This window comes from Saccopteryx bilineata, chromosome 1 (genome assembly GCF_036850765.1).
Source record: "Saccopteryx bilineata isolate mSacBil1 chromosome 1, mSacBil1_pri_phased_curated, whole genome shotgun sequence".
Lineage (NCBI taxonomy): Eukaryota > Metazoa > Chordata > Mammalia > Chiroptera > Emballonuridae > Saccopteryx > Saccopteryx bilineata.
In genome coordinates, this window is record NC_089490.1 from 329,202,935 (window position 1) to 329,221,654 (window position 18,720).

An 18,720-nucleotide genomic window follows, 5' to 3' on the forward strand; every position below is an offset into this window, starting at 1 on the left:
ATAAATCTCCTCCTCTAATAAAACTCTTCAAAATTCATCTGGACTGGGTGTCTCTATGTGAACTCAATGAAATGAGGTACAGTGCCTTTCAGAATCTGGGGTGCAGTACTTTATAACAAATGCATTATTAATTCATAGTCTGTCATGTTTATTTAATTAGTTGAAATGATAAAAATGTTGCTCTAAGAAACTTTGGGACTATTTTTAGTTTGCTTTGTAAACTTCCTTCACCTCCTTCTACCCAAGAATGAATGTTAAGGATCATGCTAATGGTTTCCTGCAGAAAGTTGCAGAGCAAACACCTTGTTTGGTCTCCTACTCTTTAGTTTTATAACTCATCTAAATGTAATTAGCTATACCACTTAAGTCCTGTCAGGCCCTCAGCAAATCACTCATTTATTCATGAATTTTTATTCATTTGATCAATTATGAAACACATTTGTATCTAGTGTGGGGCAGGTACTTTGTGTTCTCTGTGTACAAAGTTGGATAAAGCACGGGTTTACCTGGATGTGCTCACTGCTGACCAGATCAGGAAGACCCTGATCCTATCATAAGTAGTGTCTGAAAGCAAACCTATCTACATCCTTAACTCTAGGTATCTTTATTGTAAGGTGACCAATCGTCCTCCTTTAGGGAAGAAAGTCCTTCTTTTGTAAGTTCCATCCTCCCTTGAAAAGTATCCTCCTACATGTCCTCATTTTTGATATTGGAAGACTAATCTGTAAATGTTCGTATTTGATCAATGCAGAGTTGATCCATTGCTTGTGATATGACGTATTTGTATCTGACATGATGATTTATCAAGGATTAGTATAGTGCAGAGAGACGCGATTATGTGTACTCATTTAGATAATATTATGAGTACTTTTTTCTTACAATTATTACTAAAAATTAATAGGCATCTTATGAGTACTCATTTAGATAATAGTATGAGTACTTTTCTTACAATATTACTAAAAATTAATACAATATAAAATATTACAAATGTTATTATTATGCATTTATACTTATTATAGTATATTATTGCAATGAATAAAATGTTTCTTTTATTTATGATATTGTTTTCAATTTATTTTTGTCCTTTTCATTGTAAAAAAGTTGGTCACCTTATTATTGGCGTCTTGAAAACCTGATTTTCAAAGAGGTGTTTTTCACTGTCCCATCAGGAAAACTGGAAGAGCTAGGGAACATCTGTCTCAGTAGTGATCTTGTTCCTGATGTATTCCTAGAATGACAGAAGTGTTTCTGTGCTCAGGACTTCCTGCTACCCCACCTGACTTTCCCTCTTAGGATCTCTGAGACATTATTAGAGATATTTTAATTGGCCTGATACATGGGAACTCCTGTTTTATTTGTACAATTAAAGCTGGACTGTTTTTATTTGTACAATTCTTTCTGATTTTATTGCCTCTTGTTCACAGTCTCAACCCCTGACACCCAAGCCTGCTTCGCTTTTTGAACACTGTCTTCCATTTAACTACTGAGAGAAACAAAATGCCTGTGAGAAAAATAGCCCATGGGCAGCCCCTGGGTTGGCTTGGCTTCTGGATGCTTCCTGTGTGAAGTATTTTGAAGAGAGTGCCTCTGGGGCACCCTCCTCAGAATGTGGCTACTTAATGTTTAACGTTAGAAGCAAATTCTTCTTGGCTAAGCAAGCAAAAGAGGAAGCAGCCAGGTTTGTAACTGAAGCTGAGGTAATTGACTTGAACCATTTGAGCTTTTATCCTTCAGGATCCTGCAGACTCCTACTTACCGTATTGTGTAGGTAAAGATATGACTTCTGTGATTGAACTGCTAGCCTGGCATAGCTGAGATCTAGAGACTAGTACTGCATGGAGGCATCGGGAATATGTGTGCTCCTCCCTTAACTACTGTATTAAAGGAAGTAAAAGTCTCGAAAGAAAGACATAGATCCTTCATGAAATAAGAGTGAAAGAATCATACATATGTATAAAATTATTCCAAAATTTACCTGGGGAAAAGTGAATAATGGTTAGATTTAATAATCATAAAATGAAATAAAAAATGAGGCAGATACCACAACATTATTTTATATTAGTATTTCTAAGAAAACATAAAGAAAATTTAAAGCAAAGCAATGTTGTATTGCAAAGAGGGAATATTAGAAACCAGAAGCATAAAGATCATTTTGACACATATTTTTAAGTTCCCCCTGTCTTCGAGGTCTTAGGATGGATGCTAGAGGGGCCACAGTTATAAGTCAGAAAGAGTCTCTGCCCTCCAAAGAATGGAATTCAAAGAGAGTAGAAGACACTTGTACAAAAAAACTAAAACAAGATACAGAATGGGTTAAATAACAGAGGTAGGAACAAAATTTTCTGAGTTTAAGATAAAGTTTACATGCATGGCTGTGTAAGCAAAGAAGGAAAACAAAGGCTGGCCAAAGAATTAGAGAATACAGGATTTGAGACATTATATGAGTCCAGGTTTCTTAGGATAATAGTAGTGATTACCATATTATATTTAAAGTTTTGAAAGGTGAAAATAATGCTAATAAGAGGAATAGGAAAAGTTAGCAAGTAGCTATTAGGTGATTTGAGGTAGTTCAATGTTTTGGAGGCTAAAGAAAGGGAGAATTTCAAGAGATAGGTGTGATCATAAAGCCAAATGAAGTATTATTATATGAACTATATATATCTGTATAGAAATATAGATATGTATTTAGGTATATATAAAGATGGCAATAATTAATTCATTGATAACTGTTGGGCAGATAAAATGTATTATGCTCACTTTGTTAAAGATAACATGAGGAGGCCGTTGCCCAGGTGATATTAATGTGTGTTGGGGTGGGCTAAAGATAGGCAGAATCCTTGTAGCCTGGGGCTTGGTTTTGGGATTAAGCCTTTCCTACCCTTTTTGATGTGGGGTGGTACAATCCAATCATGCCTCAGAGAAGTGACTTTGTATTAGAGACTTCCCTATTTTGTATATTGGATTAAAGGTGAAGCTACACTGTAAAATGGGGACAGAACAGGAGCTTGCGCTCTTGGTTCCTGGGATGATTAGCATGAGGGAGCAGAGAGAATAGAGCCAGCAGCGGAAGGAGGCCACATGGAGGAGGCCAGGAAAAGCAGCCAAGATGGCGGAGTGCTGAGTGAGATGCCAGTTTGTGTAGAGTTTGTATCTGGGATAAGGAAGGAAATGGGGAACTGAGGAGAATAAGGCTGATGAGCTAGAAACCTTTGATTCTAGGAAACTCGGATAAGTCAGTGGCTTTGTGAGCACTGAATGTGAGTGGGCTTTGGAGCCCAGTGTGTATTTTCACTTGCCCACCGGGTGCAAGATAGAATGAAAGAAAATGGCCTAACATTTTTTGGCTCCGTTGTTTCTTTGCCGACTGTCCGAATCCAATGCGAACCTGCATGGACCGGGCTGCTGGCTTTACAATAACATTTGATATTATCAGTGTGTAAAGCCAGAGGCCACGGCCAGGGCCACCGTCACAGCAGCCCGGCCAGTGCAGGTTCGCATTGGATTCGGACAGTCGGTAAAGAAACCATGGAGCCAAAAACTGGTGGGCCATAGTCTTTAATCTAGCTTGCACCCACGGGCAAGTAAAAATACACACTGGGTTCCAAAACCCAGTCACATTCAGTGCTCACAAAGCTACTGACTTATCTGAGTTTCCTAGAATCAAAGGTTTCTAGCTCACCAGCCTTATTCTCCTCAGTTCCCCATCTCCTTCCTTATCTCAGATACAAACTCTGTACAAACTGGCATCTCACTCAGCACTCCGCCATCTTGGCTGCTTTTCCTGGCCTTCTCCACGTGGCCTCCTCCCACTGCTGGCTCTATTCTCTCTGCTCTCTCATGCTAACCTCAGGAACCAAGAGCCCCAAACTCCCGCTCCGTTCCCATTTTATAGTGTAGAAATCCAAACCCTTAATCCAATATACATAATAGGGAAGTCTCTGAGGCATGACAGGATTGTACCACCTCACACCAAAAAGGGTGGGACAGGCTTAATCCCAAAACCAAGCCTCAGGCTACAACAATTCTCAACACACATTAATATCACCTGGGCAACGGCCTCTTTAACAAAGTGAGCATAATACATTTTATCTGCCCAACACAGTGTTAAGTTGAAGAATGAACAAATCAAAATGTCATATTTTAGGAACACACCTGTGAAACAAAAGCAGAAACAATGACATTGAAAACATTTGTAAAAAGCTTTGAGGTAAAATAAAGGATTATACTAAAAAGGTAGGTTAACAAAAAACACATGGTAATGACTTTTCTGTAATGAGGTTCTGTTTAAAGAAAAGAGGTTAAAGGACATATATAGAGAGGGAAGAGTTGACAGAGCCAAGTATCATGGTTAATAGTGGTCTGCTGGCTGTCTAGTGTTGCTTTATCCATTACTTACCCAAATTTGATTTGATAAATCTACCTTTTCATTCTTGCTCTTTGTGATTGTGGTGGAATTGACTTCATACTCTCTTTGCGCTCCACATTCTCCAATTTCAAGTGTCATGGTCCAGACCCGATCATTCAAGCACTTCTTTCAACTGGTGGGAGATACTGATTCAAAACCTAAGGTATCATAGGCCCTGGCCGGTTGGCTCAGCGGTAGAGCGTCGGCCTAGCGTGCGGGGGACCTGGGTTCGATTCCCAGCTAGGGCACATAGGAGAGGCGCTGTAAAGCCAGAAGGCATGGCCACGGCCACTATCACAGCAGCCCAGCCCATGCAGGTTCGCATTGGATTCGGACAGTCGGTAAAGAAACCATGGAGCCAAAAACTGATGGGCCATAGCCTTTAATCCTAGCTTGCACCCGGCGGGCAAGTAAAAATACACACTGGGCTCCAAAACCCAGTCACACTCAGTGCTCACAAAGCCACTGACTTATCCGAGTTTCCTAGAATCAAAGGTTTCTAGCTCACCAGCCTTATTCTCCTCAGTTCCCCATCTCCTTCCTTATCCCAGATACAAACTCTACACAAACTGGCATCTCACTCAGCACTCCGCCATCTTGGCTGCTTCTCCTGGCCTACTCCACGTGGCCTCCTTCTGCTGCTGGCTCTACTCTCTCCTCTAATCATCCCAGGAACCAAGAGCGCAAGCTCTCGTTCTGTCCCCATTTTATAGTGTAGAAATCCAAACCCTTAATCCAATATACAAAACAGGGAAGTCTCTAATACAAAGTCACCCTCTGAGGCATGATAGGATTGTACCACCCTACATCAAAAAGGGTGGGAGAGGCTTAATCCCAAAACCAAGCCCCAGGCTACAATGATCCTACCTGCCCCCAACACACATTAATATCACCTGGGCGACAGCATCTTTAACAAAGTGAGCATAATACATTTTATCTACCCAACAGGCGCCCATTTGCTTCTCTACCCCCCCTCCTTCCTCTCTGTCTCTCTCTTCCCCTCCCGCAGCCAAGGCTCCATTGGAGCAAAGATGGCCTGGGCGCTGGGGATGGCTCCTTGGCCTCTGCCCCAGGCGCTAGTGTGGCTCTGGTCGCAGCAGAGCGACGCCCCGGAGGGGCAGAGCATGCCCCCTGGTGGGCAGAGCTTCGCCCCTGGTGGGTGTGCTGGCTGGATCCCGGTTAGGCGCATGCGGGAGTCTGTCTGACTATCTCTCCCCGTTTCTAGCTGCAGAAAAATACAAAGAAAAAAAAATTAAAAAACAAACAAACAAAAAAAAAAAAACCTAAGGTATCAGAGACATCGAGACCCAATTCTTGAGTGTTTGTTGGCTCTCATAAGAGTAGATCCTTATTCTTCCCCATCTGGTGATGGATTAAAGTGACCCTGGGATTTCTTGGGTCCTCTATCTGGAAACAAAATGAAGTAGATGCAGTGGAATCCACAGAGGATAGGGGGAAGGCGAGTCCCCTGGCAACATTCTCTTCCTGTGTCTGATCATTCCTAAATCCACTTATACCTGTAGGATGTTTACTAAAATGAATCTATGCTTTCTTATTGTTGCCTGAATTTAAAATTTGATTTTTATTATTTGCCACTGAAGGAGTTTTTGATGAGATATAGATTGCATAGAAGATGAGGAAAACGAATTAAAGTGGAATACAGATTTTGAAACAGTGAGAGTAAAAGGAGAAAATGGATAAATACATGTATGTTTTTTAAATTAAAGACAAAGTCTGACCAGGTGGTGATGCAGTGGATAGAGCATTGATCTGGGATGCTGAGGACCCAGGTTTGAAATTCTGAGATCCCCAGCTTGAGCATAGGCTTACCAACTTATGTTCAAGGTTACCAGCTTGAGCGGGGAATCATAGACATGACACCATGGTCTCTGGCTTGAACCCAAAGGTCACTAGCTTAACCCAATGTTGCTGACTTGAGCCGAAGGTTGCTGGCTTGAGCAAGGGGTCACTGGTTTAGCTGGAGCCCCCTAGTCAAGGCACATAGAAGAGAAGCAATTGATGAACAACTAAGGTGCCACAACTATGAGTTGATGCTTTTCATCTCTCTCCCTTCCTGTCTTTCTATCTCTCTCTCTCTCTCTTGCTCACAAAATAAAAAAAATAAATAAAATAAAAACAGCAACATCAGACTCTCCTTTAGTAGATGAGACAAGAATAGATGGTGAAGATAAAGGAGGTACAAATTAGATTGAACATTTGAAAAGTGTGGAAAAGTTATAAGCCTGCTGCTGTGTGGAATAAATGAGAGAACCAACAAGAAATGATTAATTGGTAAGATGCAAGGGAGCCCAGTTGGCTGCTTTCATTTGATTTTCCCCAAATTAGATCAGTGTGCCCTAAAAATGTTTGGCAGTGTAGAAGTAAGGATTAAAAAGCAGGTAATATGTATATCAAACATTCCTTGACAATAAACTCATTTTCCATTAAAAAAAAAGGCTGGAAATGAGGCTTGTAATGCATCAAAGTGATAGAAAGATTCTAGGATAAATAAAATTCTGGGATTATGAGGCACTGGGATCAATAATATAGCTGATCATGGCATTCAAGCGGATAAGGAGGAATCTGCAGTTAAAATAGAGGCATGGTATTTGCTACAAGAAAGGTGAGAAATCGAAGGACAAGTCATTCCATGTATAAGGGGAAGTTCTTAGTAGAAGTGAAAATAAATTAAAGAATATGTAGCTTAGAGGCTGTTATCAGAGTAGAAAAATTTAAGTTCCCAGAGCTTGAAAGCTGAATGATACTCTATGATGTTTTGGGTTGAAGTTCTTTCACTGGGTGGCTAAAGTGGAAGTGAAGTTTCTAAAAATGAGAACTTAAAACAAGGGTCAACAGACTTAAAGGAAGATCAAGTAGGAGAAGAAACCAATGAGGGAAACGGCAGAAGCTCTGTGTGAAAGGCATCTGTAAACCAGGTAGAGAGGTTAGCAGAGAAGCTAGGCCAAGGCTCCAGGCTTTAGTAGCACATGGGTCCACCTCAGCATGGGAGAAAGTGCTGTGAAAAGAAGCAGTAGATTCCAAACTAAGGGGGATTTGGCAGGAATGGTGGTGGAATGCTTACCTGAATGAGACAGTAGTAGGTTTATCATTCCTTTTGTGTTCAAATGCACCTGGGGTTTGTTTAATCATACACTGTTAGACATGGAAAATCATTGTCATGAAGATAGAAGTTCTCATTTACAGATTTCTAGAAACAAGAGACACAGCATGCCACCCAGGGTCACGTGGAGAAAGACCAGGATTGGTCAGAAGGCAGAGGGGTGAGAGTGGAGATCATGGTTCTTAGTCTTCACTGGGATTTTCATAGGAAGAAATGGGTGAGTCAGGGTATAGAGATGCTGTGTAAAGTTAGAGAGTTCAAACAAGTTTGATTGGCTCTAGGCTGTACGGGTGGTCCCTAGTTGTCTGGTACCTGCCTCTGAGTTTATATAGGGCAAGAAAAGTATTGGCCTGATTGTGAGAGTTTAATAAAGGAGATGGTGGAGGATATGGGCTCTGGGTTGGTTGGTTCGTACAACAAAGGCACACTCCCAGAGAAGTCATTAATATTATCAGTGATTAGCTAGCACTGGGAGGGGCAGTCTCTCTAGCATCAAGGCTCCAAATGCCAAAGCATTAAGGTATAGATAAATATACAGATAAGAACATAAACAAAAATTCTGTAATTATGTATAATCATGGATGTTGACTAGATTTATTGTGGTGATCATCTCATAATATATACAAATATCAAATCATGTTGTACATCTGGGTCTAACATAATATTTTATGTCAATTATACCTTAATTTTAAAAAGAAGATACACAATAAAAATATGTGATCAATACAGCTTTTCATTCAATTATTTATAGAAAATAAAGGAAGTGGCTAATTATATTTTTGCTTTCATTGGGTGGTTTAAACCTGAATGTAAATTTATAAAAATTTAAGATTCAAGTAATTTTTCTTAGAGCACACCTTAAAATGGTAGTTTATCAATAAAATTACTTATTATTTAGTGTGCTTGCCAGTTACTATGCTAAGAACTTTATGAACATTATAATATTTAATCTTCATACCAAACATAATCAGCTAAATACTATTAGTAGGCCTATTTACACCTAAGGAAGCTGAAGCTGAGATAATTTAAGTAACTTACCCAAGGTCACTGGAATATAAATCCAGGTCTATCTGGTTTCAAATGCAGGATTTTCATGGCTCTGTTTGCACATTATCTGGGTGATGTTTCACTTACTGAAGGAGATCAGCCATTCCCTGTCATTTACTGGAGACACAGTTATGATGAAATGGGTAGAGAACTTGGTATCACCTCAGTGGTTTCCGATTTGCTTAGAATAAAAACACGTTTGCATTAGTTTTTCACTGTTAATAAAAGCAATCCGTATGATACAAGGCACACAGTCCATCTTAAACTTTTATTTTGAACATGACAGAGGCATGTAATTTAAAGGGGAAAAAAAATCAACCTAACACTAAGTGTACAAAACAATAAATCTCAAGTCCCCAGAGCAATATTTTTCTGCCACCCACTTCCTTCAGACATAAAGAGATGTGGGACTCCTGCCAGAGAAATATAATAAAACGTATGAACATTTATAAATGAAATACAATCAGTGGCCTACAATCTGGTTCTTTGCTAGCTTGCTTTATGTCTTCCTTGAGGATTCTATTTCTTCCTCTCCTTCACCACGGTATTCCATTTCCCTTGCTTTCATTTTCCTACTTTTGCTGGTATTTATATTTGTCCTTTCCCTTTTATTCATTTTTATGTGTTTCCTTTCTTGTTGAAGGGGGAAAAAAAAAACCCTATGATTTTATTCTTATGGGTATTCAGACTTAGGGTTTGTTTTTTCCATTGCCTTTTACTACCTTTCTGTGCTAGTTATTAATTTCATTTCCTTCTGTGTCTTTTGCCTGTAGTCACTTTGTATTAATGCTTTGATGTTACTGCTAGGTTGGAAGGGGCTATCATGTTTAGAGTATGTCTTTTGCTTTTACCAAAGCAAGTCTTAATCCTGCTCATGGGATCATACAGAAGAGTCTCTTAAGTCTAAGGAACACTATCAAGTACATGGAAGAGGTTCACTCATTTGCTTATGCAGGCAAAAATGCATTTGTTCTTTTACTCTCTCTTGTCTGACTATCCATTCTTTCATCAAGTATTTATTGAGCACCCTATACTAATATAGTTATGTAATTAGTGAACATTTATAAAGCACCCAGGATGTGATGGGAACCAATGGTAAATGCGGGAGAGGTAAATGCAAGTAGTAAGGGATTCATTGTCAGTAGAGAAATTAAAAACAATAATAAAATCAACCAAAAGTCTACTGTTTATTATTGTAATGTGCCAGAAATTCTTATATATATATATGTATATATAATTTTATAAATATATACATAATTGTTCACTTAATTGGGTACACAAATTGTTCTTACATACAAAGACAATGAACAACTAGAGATTGTAGAGTCAGTTGATAGATTGATCTCCAGGCACCCCAAACTATGGCCCGTAGGCCGCATGAGGCCCCCAGAGGCCATTTATCCGCCCTCTGCAGCACTTCCAGAAGGGGCACCTCTTTCATTGGTGGTCAGTGAGAGGAGCACTGTATGTGTTGGCCCTCCAACGGTCTGAGGGACAGTGAACTGGCCCCCTGTGTAAAAAGTTTGGGGACCCCATTTCCTGCTGATAGTAATGATTGAGATTAATTGGGTTTCATATATATCTTCTAACAGTGTTCTTAGCTTTAATTGGGCATCAGACTCACTTGGGAACTTTAAATAATATATAGTTTCCCTAGCCCCATTCAGAAACATTTTAATTTCATTGCTGAGTATGGCTTAAGTATTAATGTTTTTTATATGTCCTCCCAGTAATTTGAATAAGAAATCAGTTCTGAAAAACACAGTCTGTGTTTTTCAGAGTATCAGAGTAAATAGAGTATCAAGAGGAAGTTAAACTAGATACATGGGTTGAATTGTATCCCCTAAAAATATGTTGATGTATTAACCCCTAGTAGGTCAGAATGCATCCTATTAGAAAGTTTAGAAAATAGTGTCATTGCAGATTTAGTTAGTTAAGATGAGGTCATACTAGAGTAGGGTAGACTCTTTCTTTTTTCCTTCCTCTCTCCCTCTCACTCTCTCTCTCTCTCTCTCTGACTAAAAGGTTGAACTGGTATGACTGTTGCCTCCCTTTCCCAAGTTGGGCTTCAGAGGAATCTGAGCAGGGAAAATAGAGAAAACTGTGACAAAACCCTGAGGAGACTAGAAGTTTTAAACTGGGTAGTCAGTCAAGCACTGCTGAAGTTAAAATAGAGTAGGAATTAATGGAGTTTTGTTCTTGCTCTTTCTTGGCCATTGCTTGGGGGCAAATAATGCTTGCCCCTCTCATATGTGGGTTCAGGTGTATTAGGAATAAGCGGATAGCTTTTGAAAAAGCTCTGTGCTTTTGACAAACTGAGATTAGCTAACATTAATCAAATGCTTCCCATCATTCTCTTTTCAAAACCCTAGGGTTTAGAAATAAATCTCTTCTTCCTGGACTGGGCAGAGTAAGTTCCTGATGTGAGTATTTATTTTATGGAATGGGGAGTGAATAAATCTGGTTTTCTTAGGTGCTTCTACTCTTGGGGTTTTGTACTCCACACCCCTGAATTTATCAGACTGAAAATAAATACTGGGTTCCAACCTCTCTTAATTCTCATTGCCTGAAAAACTTGCTGATATCTCTGGGGAAAGTAAACTCACAAGTCAAAATAACAAGACACTTAGCAAAAACAACAATTTTAAATTCTCCTTTGCAATGTGAAGGCATGATAAAAAATTTTTAGACATACACAATTTATATATAGTAATTATATCAGAAGAAGTAGAAAAGGGAGACTCAGAAAGGTAAAAATGTGCTAATTTCTAATTTCATTAAAAGACATAGTTATCAATTTTAAAAAGAAAGTTCTGAAAATGTGAAAATGGGACATAATTCAAAAATAAGATGAAAGTTACAGGTCTAACTAAATCAATAATTATAATAGATATAGATAGGAAATTTTGATTGGTTAATAGACAAGTTCTGACAGATTGTGGATAACAACTAGAATCTTGCTCAATGATAATTAAAAGAGATGCCTGAAACATAAAGACAAGCAAAAATTGAAGGAGAAAGCAGAAATAAAGACATTTCACATGAATACTGACACTTTGTAAAGTATTTTATTATCTAAACACTATGTTGTCTGCCTCAAACTAATACAGAATATTAAATGTAAACTGTAATTGAAAATTAAAAAAAATTAATGTAAACCAATGTCACTAAGATCATCAAAGCCATATTAGTTCTTTGAAAAAAATATTAAAAAGGGAGACAACCTTTTATAAATATTGATCAAAAGAAGAACAAAGATATATAAATAAATAATTCTACTAATAAAAGTGGTTAATTAGAGGTTATATGCCAACAGTTTTTCCAATAATTTTGAAAATTTTTATTTAAATTAAAATTTTTAAAAAATACATTTTATTAGACTTAAAAATCAAGACAAAAATAGCATAAATAATTCTATAAACATTAAAATAACTGAAACACTACTTCCTGATACTCCCACAAGCAAAACACTAGCACCAGTAAGTTTTAGCAAGGAATTCTTTAAAAGTTTTGAAAACATCATCTGAAGTTTATTCACTCTCTTGCAGAAAAATGGTAGTGGGAAGTTTTCTCCAACATCTTCTATAAGGACTTTTCGAACTGGCATGAAAACTAGACAAAACTCTGCAAGAAAGAACAATTACAAGTCCATTTCACTAATAACAATACATGAAAAAAGATTCTAAATAAAATATTAAGAAACAAGACTTTGGCTTCTAGTCAAGATGGTGGAATAGATGAATATACAATAATACTTAGAACCTCCCATAACAACATCAAAATTACAGCTAAACTACAGAACTACCATCACTCAGACTGCCTGAAATTGAGCTGAATGAAAGCCCTATAACTAAGGATATAAATAAGAAGCCACTTTGAAACAGGTAGAAGGGGTAGAGATGTGGGTCAAGGCTGGTCCCACACCCATGTGTGGCAGTCAAAAATTGGAGGGTATATCCTGGCTATAGAGGTCCCCTCTGAGGAGTGAGGGGTGCCAGCCCTATATCAGGCCTCCCAGCCCAGGGTTCCAGTGCCAGGTAGAGAATTTCCCTTAAATTCTGGCTGTAAAAACTAGTAGAGATTGTGGCTGAGTGAGATGGAGGGATGAGGGAGTGTCCCAGGCATTCCTCTTAAAGGTTTCATGAACAGAATTACTTGGACTCACTCCCTTGGAGATCCAGCACTGAGGCAAGAGCTCCCAAGGTGCCAGGGACATACAGGTAGGCCCAAATTATCTGGCATCAGTGTGAGAGCTGAAGGGACAGCATTCTCACAGACAGAAGTGCTCGCAGAGGCCTTTGTTCCTTCGCTGAGCCCTCTACTGACAGAGGAGGCTAGCAAGAGCTATATCTGAGTCTCAAACAAGTAACATCTGTTCTTGGTGTATAACCCATATATCTTGCTAACCGGCACCAGTCCTGGTCCTAGTGGCAGCTGTCCTTGGTTTTCAGTATGGTCTCTCTGGGGCACCTCCAAGCCCAGCACAAGTATTATCTATATGAATAATGCCTTGTAGCTCATGCTGGGTGGCCCTGAGCAGGGCACAGGTGGCAGCTTACCTTGGCCTGCACCCCCAGAGCCAGCAATGGAGTGGATGGCTCAGACCTTGCCTGAGTACCAATGAACCACCTCCACAAACAACACACTAAGGGTTGAATATAGCAGGTGTCTGACCACTGCTGAAGTGAGGTCTGCTTTGTGGGGTTGAAACCTGAACAACAGATCCTCCATGGCACCCATGGCCAATCCTTATAGCCAATCAGCATGGGGGTAAATGCCTGCTATTGATGTGCCAACAGCAATGAAGGCCCAACTAAAGTAGGAGGGTACATAGCCCACATGAGGTGATGTACCTGGCACGCCCAGCTAGGGTGACTGGGCAGGCTGTGTCAGTGGGCCATAAAAGATATCTACTACACAGTACACAAGGCCACTCTACCACTCCTGGGAGACGTAGGAGCTCCACCTAATACAGAGAAACAAACACAAAGAGGCAGCCAAACTGAGGAGACAAAGAGACATATTCCAAATGAAAGAACAGAACAAAACTCCAGGAAAAAAACTAAACAAAGGGAGACAAGCAATCTACCAGATACAAACTGGTTTATAAGAACACTCAATGAACTGAGGGGAAGAGTAGAGGAACTTAGAACTTCATCAAAGAGATAGGAAACATAAAGGTGGGGATAGAAAGCATCAGATAGAACCAGTGAGAAATTAAAAATACACTAACTGAAATGAAGAGTGCATTACAAGGAATCAACAAAGTAGATAAGCCTAACCAGGCAGTGGTGCAGTGGATAGAGCATCGGACTGGAATGCAAAGAACCCAGGTTCAAAACCCTGAGGTCACGGTTTGGACACAAGCTCACCAGCTTAAGTGGAAGATCACTGGCTTGAGTGTGGGATCATAGATGTGACTCCAGGGTCACTGGTTTGAGCCCAAAGGTTGCTGGCTTGAACCCAACGTCCCTGGCTTGAGTAAATTGTCACTTGCTCTGCTGTAGCTACCCCACCACCACCAGTCAAGGTACATATGAGAAAGCAATCAATAAACAAATAAGGTGCTGCAACAAAAAATTGATCCTTCTCATTTCTCTCCCTTCCTGTCTGTCTCTGTGTCTCTGTCTCCTGTCTCTGACACACACACACACACACACACACATTAGATGAAGCAGAGGAGCAAACAGCAATTTGGAAGATAAAGAAACAGAACTGCTGGCCAAGAACTAAAAAAAAAAAAAAAGAAAAGAAAAAGAAAAGTAAAGTAATTGGTCATGGATAATAAGACAAACAAGTATTTGAAGAAGAGATATTTTCTCTGCTTGTCTTCCAATGCAAATATGACATTAATTGGGTCTGGAATAATAATGATTAGTAAAGTCTCCTTTAGAAACCTCCAATCAATGTCTATAAATTTACTGCACAAAGCAATCAGAAATGGGTTGAATTTTAAAAAATCTGTATATAGCAAAATGCAGAAAACATCTAAAACACACCATCTTATATGGTTTGGATGCCTAAGTCAAATTAACATTTTAAAATTCTTCAAAAACTGAACATTGTTTAGGACTTTATACAATTTTTTATATAAATTCTTTAAATAGATATGATTATGCTCATCCATTCCATAGTAATGTCTGACAATTTCATTTAAATACTTAATTTGTTTTGATTTTTCTGAGGATAGATGTATACAAAGGATGAATTTCTGTAACATAACAAAGAAAATTTTGACTGGAGAATATATGCCTAAAGTTTCCTAAAGCCATAGCATTTTCATAGCATTTGTAAACGTTATTGAAGAGAATAAGCTTGGCTTGCTGAGGCCTGATACTGTAAAACAATAATTTTAATCAAAACAATATCTGAGTTTCAAGCAGAAGTGCCATAAAGAAAGCAGAGAGACTATTAAATTGAAAATTTTCTTTTGACCAATAAATGGCTCTGATATACAATTCCTAGAAATAATGTAACTTATTTGCATATTTATTTCCCAGGGCCTCTATGTTTTTCGTTTATCATCCCAGATAATTGCCTTAGGAAAGCATTCTATTTTATAGTTTTTAGGGAGAAACCCAGCAACTATTTTATACACTAAATTTTATACAGGTTTGTGTTTGTGTGCATGTGTATACATATATATGTGTATATGTGCATCTATAATTTTGAATTTAAAATTAGGTGTGTCTGGGTCCTGGCTGGCTGACTCAGTGGATAGAGTGTGGGCCTGGGGTGTAGACATTCTCAATTTGATTCCCAGTCAGGACACACATGAGAAACAACTATCGGCTTCTCTCCCCTGCCCTCTCCTCCTTCTCTCTCTCTTCTTCTCTTGTAGCCAGTGGCTTGATTGATTTGAGTATAAGCCCCAGGTGCTGAGGATAGCTTGATTGGTCCAGGTATCAGCTCCAGACAGGGGTTGCCAGATGAATCCTGGTCAGGTCACATGTGGGAATCTGTCTCTCTATCTCCCCTCCTCTCACTTAAAAAAATAAAATAAAATAAATGAAGTAGGTCTGGAAGAGGATGTTTACTAGTCTGTCCATTTTCCTATCCATATGTTCATCATCTTTAATGGTTCTTTGTCGTATATAAAATCAGATTTTCAGGCCCTGGCCGCTTGGCTCAGTGGTAGAGCGTTGGCCTGGCGTGCAGAGGTCCCAGGTTCGATTCCTGGCCAGGGCACACAGGAGAAGCGCCCATCTGCTTCTCCACCCCTTCCCCTCTCCTTCCTCTCTCTCTCTTCCCCTCCCGCAGCCGAGGCTCCATTGGAGCAAAGTTGGCCTGGGCGCTGGGGATGGCTCCTTGGTCACTGCCCCAGGCGCTAGAGTTGCTCTGGTTGCAACAGAGCGACGCCCCGGAGGGGCAGAGCATCACCCCCTGGTGGGCAGAGCGTCGCCCTCTGGTGGGCGTGCCGGGTGGATCCCGGTCGGGCGCATGCAGGAGTCTGTCTGACTGTCTCTCCCCGTTTCCAGCTTCAGAAAAATACAAAAAAAAATAAAAAAATAAAAATAAATTAGATTTTCTTATCTATGGTTGGATGGCTGTCTCCTTTTGGAGAGTCTTAAGGAATGCCAAATTAAGCATATTTAAATTGAATTCTAGTTATATAATATTGTACATAGTACATAATTATGATTAACTGGGTGTGATTTGCACTTAAATATTATATCCAGTTATCATTAAGCATTCAATGATATAATGAGATGTATATTTACAAACTTATAATGGCTAACATAGTTTGTATTTATTAATGTACATTAATTAACATATTTTAAATTAATATTTCTAAACCTTATGCCATTGCATATGTGTGACTAATTTTGAATTTAATACAGCACATAAAAGTATTGTGAGAATTGTTTAATTTTTGAGTCGGTCACAGGAAAACACTTTAATCAGAATGTTTCCACAGTTATTAGTATATGTGATTTTATCATTAAATTCATTAATATTATGTTTGAAAAAAATGTTACATACACATATATGTAACTGAGTGGCCTGAATATATAACAAAGTATACAAATGATTAATTAATATTTTGTTAGTAACCATGAAGATCTGTTGGCACAGTGTATTTTAAGCTTGGAATAGCTGTTCTCAATTGGTTTCATTGCTGTTATTATTTTTGTTATTATTTCTAGTACATATGGGTTGAGGATTAAATAGAATCACCAAAGAGCCTTAAGGTAAATGTCTCACCCTCTGCAGATTTTTTTGACTTATTTATCAGAGAGAATGACAGGCACATCTGTGATTTGCTTCAATATTCATCACTGCATCTTTCAGTTATACTACATATGGCACAAATAATAGACTCAGATGAATTTTTTTCATATTTATGTTTAGGTGACATTGAAAAGCACAGCATTTTTAAAAGTTTTTTTTGTAAGACCAGAAGAGAACATGATCCTCATTTCTAGATGACCAATAACAACATATTAATTGTTTTCTTTAGAAGTTTTTGAGGTTTAGAGTATATATATTTTCTCTTTTTTATTGTGATTTTTTTTTTATTGAAGCAGCAAATGAAACAGTGATGTGAATGGTTATAAATTCTTTGCTCTGTGTTCGAATATTTCTCACAGATGTAAAGTGGAATGGTATATCTTAAGCAATTGACTGAACAGCCAGACTATGTAGAGGAAAAAAAATGGGAAGTTTTTCTTTGGTTTTATTGTAATGAACTTGCTGAGGATTCAGACAAATCTATCAAACTCATCAAGTGACTACTCAGTGCAAAGTGTGTTATAGACTGTAAGATGAGAGAAATCCTGGACCAGCGCTGTAGAGAAAGAAGTTCATATGCTGTAAAATATTGAGCAATAGAAACAGTGAAGACATACAACAGCTCAGAGCTGTGGTAGTAATGGAGGGAAGCCTCTGTTTCCAGTGGGCAAATGTCATTTTTAAGCTGGTTTGACTAAAGAAAGCATCAGGGAAGAAAAATATTTAAGACACTTTCAAGGTTAGGGACTTTTATTTTATTTTTAAGATTTTGTTTAATAATTTTGGAGAGAGAAGTGAGAGAAAGGTGGAGAGGAACAAAAAGCATCAACTCGTAGTAGCTGCTTCTTGTATGTACTTTGACTGGGTAAGCCTGGGGTTTCAAACTGCCGACCTCAGCATTCTAGATTGACACTTTATCCACTGTGGCACACAGGTCAGGGAAGGTTAGGGACTTTTAGATGGATGGATAAAAAGAGCAAACAAGCTGTCAGGGGGGAGTAAATACAGACATGACAAAGTAGGTTTACAGTTGTTCGAATGGAAAAAGACATGCAAATTATGATGTTAAATAACCTTATTAACTGTGTTTTGCATATGCACAACTGTAAACTTACCTTGTCAATCCCTGTATTTATTTGCAGGCATCTTTTAAGAAACTAGGATGGAATTGGAAGTTGTATTTTGACCAGAATGCCAAACCAAAAATTTTGTACTTTAATCTCTAAGAATGAGGAGCAAAATATCAGTTGTATAACTAGAGCAAAGTACTTTAGAAACATAAATGTGATAGTAACAATTTTTTTTTAAAAATATATAGGTATAAAATAATTTTAAGGAGAAATATTAAGAGTAAGAAAACTAAACAAAGCTCAATAATGGTATAACAAAGTCATATTTTGCTGTAAAAATCAATGTGTGTTGTTTGTTTGCTTTCAGTTAATTAGTGAACCCCCTCCCATTCAGGTAACAGGTGAGGCATTTTTATGTTTATTGTCTCAGGAAAGGCATAACAGCAGGAAAAGAGTATACCTGGAATACTGGAGGGTTTATTTTGTAAAGTAGCATTTGAAATTTATGCCAAGGATAGATTTGAGGGAAATAAAAATTACGAATGTCAAAGCCTGTGCTTTTAAGTATCTTATAGCTTGAAATTGGGTTATGCATTTACGTTGTAAGAAGAATATTTTGAGAATATACAGTATATGAATTTGAAAATACCAGAAGCCAGGTTCCAGTACAGGGCTAAGAAACTGAAAAGGTGATCTGTGTTACTAAGATCAGCTCTGCCATTGAAAAATGACTTCTTCATATGCCTAGATAGAGATTACCTGGTACAATGTCAGAATTCCCCTGCCTAGGAAGCAGGAAAGCAACACATTGACTTCTCTACTCCCTCTGTTCACCATCTGCCAAC